The sequence below is a fragment of the Mandrillus leucophaeus genome, unplaced genomic scaffold (assembly GCF_000951045.1).
Source record: "Mandrillus leucophaeus isolate KB7577 unplaced genomic scaffold, Mleu.le_1.0 Scaffold129, whole genome shotgun sequence".
NCBI lineage: Eukaryota > Metazoa > Chordata > Mammalia > Primates > Cercopithecidae > Mandrillus > Mandrillus leucophaeus.
This window is the reverse complement of record NW_012101243.1, coordinates 108,485-114,043: the sequence shown is the minus strand read 5'-3', so window position 1 is coordinate 114,043 and position 5,559 is coordinate 108,485. Positions and strand designations below refer to the sequence as shown.

General features: G+C 51.0%; 1 protein-coding gene across 1 annotated transcript in view; it reads right to left on the bottom strand.

Annotated features, from left to right (window-relative positions):
• Positions 1–3,311, bottom strand: part of SLA2 (Src-like-adaptor 2) — a 42,573-nt gene extending 39,262 nt beyond the window's left edge. The window contains exon 1 of the mRNA XM_011972348.1: positions 2,934–3,311. The gene's annotated coding sequence lies outside the window, so the exon portion shown is untranslated. The remainder of the gene's footprint in view (positions 1–2,933) is intronic.
• Between the last annotated feature and the right edge of the window lie 2,248 nt (positions 3,312–5,559).

Here is a 5,559-nt window from a genome sequence, read left to right as displayed (position 1 = left end):
TTTTTGAAGTTATGGGCTCTCGCCTTTTTGCCCAGGCTGTTCTTGAACTCCTGGGCTCCATCAATCCTCCCACCTCAGCTTCCCAAAGTCCTGGGATTACAGGTGTGAGCCATGGGACCCAGCCTCTTGGGAAGTTTTCGTCATTCATTTTAGAGTTTACTTCTTTAATCTGCCACTATCCTGTAACTGCATGAGGACAAGAACTTCTTTTGTTTGCCTATTACTCAGCATTTAGGGAAGCACTCAGCACACATTAACTAAATGAGACCGTTAGCTCTTCGGACAGGTGTCTTATCCTTAGAATAGTTTAAATCCTCAGATTTCCAGGGTAGTGCTGACTTTTCCAAACACTGTATTAAAGTGTTTGGGGAGTGGGAGGCAGAGCTTTGTATTTCTTTTCAGATGGTTTCATTCTTTTCAGTAGGGACAAGGCACAATTACACATTTGGCCCAGTTCAGCTGGTATTCATGGAGTTCCTGCTCTGTGTCAGGCACCTGCCAAGGGCTGGCAGTCCCTGGAGGGGAACCCATGCTCCTTACTCTGGAGGAGCTCACTGAATGGGGTGGTGACAGAGTGGGCTCCTTCCTGGATGAGGACGGGTGTCCATCAATATCATGGAGTGATTTCTGTGGCCTCCTGGGCCAGTCCTGTCTGGGGAGTAAAGATCCTACCTTAGTGGATGGAACAGCCTCTCTGTTCTTCAGCCTCATGTCATTGACATGGGAATAACAATACCTGGGCCGGGTGCGGTGGCTCACTCCTGTAATCCCCAGCACTTTGGGAGGCTGAGGCGAGCAGATCACATGAGGTCAGGAGTTTGAGACCAGCCTGGCCAACATGGTGAAACCCTGTCTTTACTAAAAATACAAAAATGAGCCTGGTGTGGTGGTGGGTGCCTGTAATCCCAGCTACTTGAGAGGCTGAGGCAAAAGAATTGCTTGAACCTGGGAGGCAGGGGCTGCAGTGAGCCGAGATCGTGCCACTGCACTGCAGCCTGCGTGACAGAGCGAGACTCTGTACCCGCCCTGCTGCAAAACAAACAAACAAACAAACACCCAATACCTGCTTGCTGCTGCCTCCCTATGGGGAGTTCAGCATTCATCTGGAAGGGAGCTCTTGAACACAGAATGGGCATATGGCATGGAAATGAGTCCTGACAGCCACTTCCTGCTCAGAGTTTTAGGATCCTGCAGCCTGAGTACATTGAAATGGTGCTGCTGTTCTTGAGGAGGTTTTTTGGTTTTGTTTTACATTATTGGGGTCTTGCTGTGTTGCCCAGGCTGGTCTTGAACTCCTGGGCTCAAACAATCCTCCTGAGGAGGAATTTTACAAACCCAAGACCAGGAAACCCCAGGGAGAGAACCTCTGGCTTGGGTAGCGTGAGTGCCCCCTTGAACCTGGTTGGAGCTGTGTGGCCTCAGGCAAAGCATGCAAGCTTCCTGCATCTCATCTGTGAATGAGGTGCACCACAGGCGCCACAGGGCTGTGGGGAGAGTCGCAGGAGTCCGGCACAGAGTGGGTGCTCAGTAAGGCTTAGTTTCCTTTCCCCTCCTTCAGGAAGACCACAGTCACCACCTGCAATAGACCGAGAGACTCCTTCCTGCCGCAGGTGGAGCTGGGGGCTGGGCCCAAAGGCAGACGGAGACAGGGGAGCTGTACTCAGGCTGGAAGCCTCCCCAAAGTCTCTGCAGCTCCCCTCACCTGGTCAAGGACTTGGTCAGGTCAAGGCCAATAAGCCCCTGGGAGCAAAATAAAGACCATGCGATAGGCCAGCCTAGGAGGAGGCAGTATTAGCCACAACTTTTATAAGACAGCATCTAATCATTAACTACACAAATTTTTGAAAATCTTACTATGTGCCAGGCACTTTCCGGAGGACATGAGGCATCGGGTGAAAGGAAAAAGTTAGTCAACGGCAGCCGAGATCAGCTCACTGCCCAGAATATTGGTTGTTTTTTTTTTCAATGTCTCACTTGGGCCCCATTTCAGATACAGTGACCAACTCCCTGAGAGGACGACCTTGTGCTTCTGGTCACATAGCCCATTCGTGAAGGGCTGGGCCTGCTGTCATGTGTATTTTGTGCTTCTGAAGATCATTTTTCAGCAGTGAGTGTAAGAGTGATGGATTTGACCAGGCACGGTGGCTCATGCCTATAATCCCAGCAATTCAGGAGGCTGGGACAGGAGGATTGCTTGAGGCCAGGAGTTTGAGACCAGCCTGGGCAACAGAGAGACCTCCCCCCGGCCCCCGCCATCTCTACAAAAATATAACAAATTAGCTGGGTATGGTGGTACATGCCTGTAGTCTCAGCTACTTGGGAGGCTAAGGTGGGAGGATCCCCTGAACCCAGGAGTTTAAGGGTGCAATGAGCTAGGACTGCACCACTACACTTGAGCCCAGGGGTTCAAGTCTATAGTCATGATTACGCCGCCGCACTCCAGCCTGGGTGACAGAACGAGACCCCAACTCAACAAAAAATAATAATGAATTTGGATCGAGTTAAAGGGAGATCTCTCCCTTTCTTTCAACTGAGAAATATCACCCTTTTGAGAGTGAGATTTCACTGTAGGCTCTCCAGTTGAACTGTCTTGAGAGATGATAGCCCTCACATTCCTGCCTTTGGAGTCTCACTGCAGCGCAGAGAGGGGCCCAAAGTCACACAGCAAATGTGCAACTGAGATGGGACTAGGACGGGCGTGAAGACAAGCTGCAGGGAAGAGCGTAAGCTCCAAGAGGCAGTCAAAGGTGGAGCAGGTGGGTCTTGGTTCTTCTGGGACCCCCAGAAACCACCTCTCTTTACAGCCACTCTCCCTTCTCCTTGAGCTGTTTTTTTCCCAATGGCAAATAAAGCCCAGACCCAGTCTGAGCCGGGGAGATCATTCTTCCTCACCTGGCTCTAGGCCATCCGAGAACAAAAGCAAGCATACTTACTGGTTTGTCATCAAAGGCTTGGGAAGACGGCTCTGCTGAGACGCATGCTCTGGCTGGACAGGTTAGGGCTTTAGGGGCCCTTCTGGAAGTCTGCCAGTGTCCTTGGTCCTAGGACACCCAGAACTCTCAGCCTGGGAGGATCTTCAGGGAGAGGCTAGGTGTCGGTTTGGGTAGCTCAGCATCCGTCTGCAGTCAGCAGTTTGTACAGCAGGGATGGATCAGCTGCCCCATGCTCCTGAGGGATTCTGGATTGGGGAACCCTCCCAAGCACAGCTGAGCCAGGGAAGGAAGGCCCAGGGCCCTCTGAGCTCTATCACAGAGACACAGGCGTGGGGTCCTTGGAGCTCTAGCTCCGACTGCAGACTCTGTGGTTCTCACAACCACCCGTTTCCTCTGACGGCATCACAGACCATGGAGGAGCCACCTTCCCCGAGTTCCTGTTTCTAGGGGAGCAGCTGCTGCCTTGTCATGATCCTGGAGCAAAAGGTTTTTCTCTGGCTTTGTGGCATGGTCTTGTCCGAGGAACACAGGACTGAGGAAAATGAGCAGGAGTTCCCCTGCTGGCCTGACCATAACACTCACTCAACCGGGCTTAATTGTAGTAATTTCTGAGATCTCCCAAACCTTCTAAATCCAAGTCACCAGACAGGGAGCCCAGGAATCTAAATTTTAAACCAAGCGATTCCCTTGACTGCCGAGTTTGGGAAGCAGTGCCTTCTCAACCTTTAGCGTGCATAGGAATCACCTGCAGATCTTGTTAAACTGCAGGCTCTGATTCAGAAGGTCTGGGGCGGAGTTCAATATTTTGCATTTCTAATAAGCTCCCAGGTGACCCCCATGTTGCCAGTCTGGGGACCACACTTTGAATAGCAGTATCTGGACAGTGGTCTCCAAGTGTGGTCCCTAGACCAGCAGCCTCAGCGGGAATTTGTTAGACATGCAAATTCTCAGGCTGCATCCCAGATCCACGGAATCATACTCTGGGGGTAGGCCCGGCAATCTGTTTTCATGCTTCCAGGTGATTCCAATGCATGCCCAGGCTTGATTTCTTTTTTTTTTTTTTTGAGACGGAGTCTCGCTCTGTCACCCAGGCTGGAGTGCAGTGACCGGATCTCAGCTCACTGCAAGCTCCTCCTCTCGGGTTCACGCCATTCTCCTGCCTCAGCCTCCCGAGTAGCTGGGACTACAGGCCCCCGCCACTTCGCCCGGCTAGTTTTTTGTATTTTTTAGTAGAGACGGGGTTTCACCGTGTTAGCCAGGATGGTCTCGATCTCCTGACCTCGTGATCCGCCCGTCTCGGCCTCCCAAAGTGCTGGGATTACAGGCTTGAGCCACCGCGCCCGGCCTGATTTCTTTTTTAACAGGGTCTTGCTTTGTCACCCAGGATGGAGTGCAGTGGCGCAATCATAGCTCAGTGCAGCCTTGACCCAGGCTCAAGTAATCCTCCCTTCTCAGCCTTGAGTAGCTAGGACTACAGGTGTGCATCAGCACTCATGGCTAATTTTAAAATTTTTTTGTAGAGATGAGGTTTCACTGTGCTGCCCAGGCTGGTCTCAAACTCCCGGCCTCAATTGATCCTCCCGCCTCCGCCTCCCTAAGTGTTGGGATTACAAGCATGAGCCACGGTCCATGCCTAAGCTTGAGAGTCACTGGTCTAGGATAAAGAATCTGACTCCGGCTGAATTGTCTTTGATCAGTCCCACCTTTCATTAAGATTTAACCACACCCTCTTGCTGCTTCCCCATTAGGGGGATTAGTACTCCTGGAGACAAAGGGCCCACTGCACTGAAATGACTCCTGACTCCAGCTCAGCCCATGCAGCCCTTTCTGGGGCCTTGCCAGCTAGAGCACTCCTGCTGAGGTTCTCCCTTGATCCTGGGGAAGGCTGGTTTGATTTTTATCTTTGTAGGCACTCGGCATAGCGAGCTGAAGGAGCCAGAGTGGAGGCACACTTCTGCACGAAAGTTCTAATCAGGATGTTAGAATGGGTGACAGCCACTCAGGGACGTAGGCCTTGGCTTGAGCCCACCTTCCCACTCCTGCTGCCATACAACTCTAATGCCCATCTTCTTATGACAGGCAAATTTCCAAAACAAGCGTCAAGGTGCAGTTCATGAATGGGGCAGGAAGTAGGGAATCTCTGGTGTCTTCTTAAAAGAATCCCACCGCATAACTCTCCTTTTCTACTTAGGGAGGCACCTAAGAATTACAAAATTTAAAATCCTAGGTCTTCCACTAAGAAATATGCACTGGTGTTCCTTCCTGGCTCCTGGCCAGAGCTCTTAAAACCCTTCTAATTTTCTCGGTGACAGAAGTGTTTTCTGTTCTAATGAGGCAACACTTGGTGGGCTCCTGGATGCGGACTGGTCACTAGAAAGACAAAGCCATCGTATGAGCTTGGAGCTTTCAGTCCCACCCTCATCCTCTGGAGTAGGGAGAGGAGCTGGAGATTGAGTTAATGATTGATAATGCTTATGTAATGAAGCTTCTATAAAAACCCCTCAAGTACGAGGTTCAGAGAGCTTCCAGGTTGGTGAACACATCCAGCACACCAGAAGGATGGCACACTTCAACTCCCTGGACCCCTCCAGACCTTGCTCTACATACTTTTTTTTTTTTTTTTTTT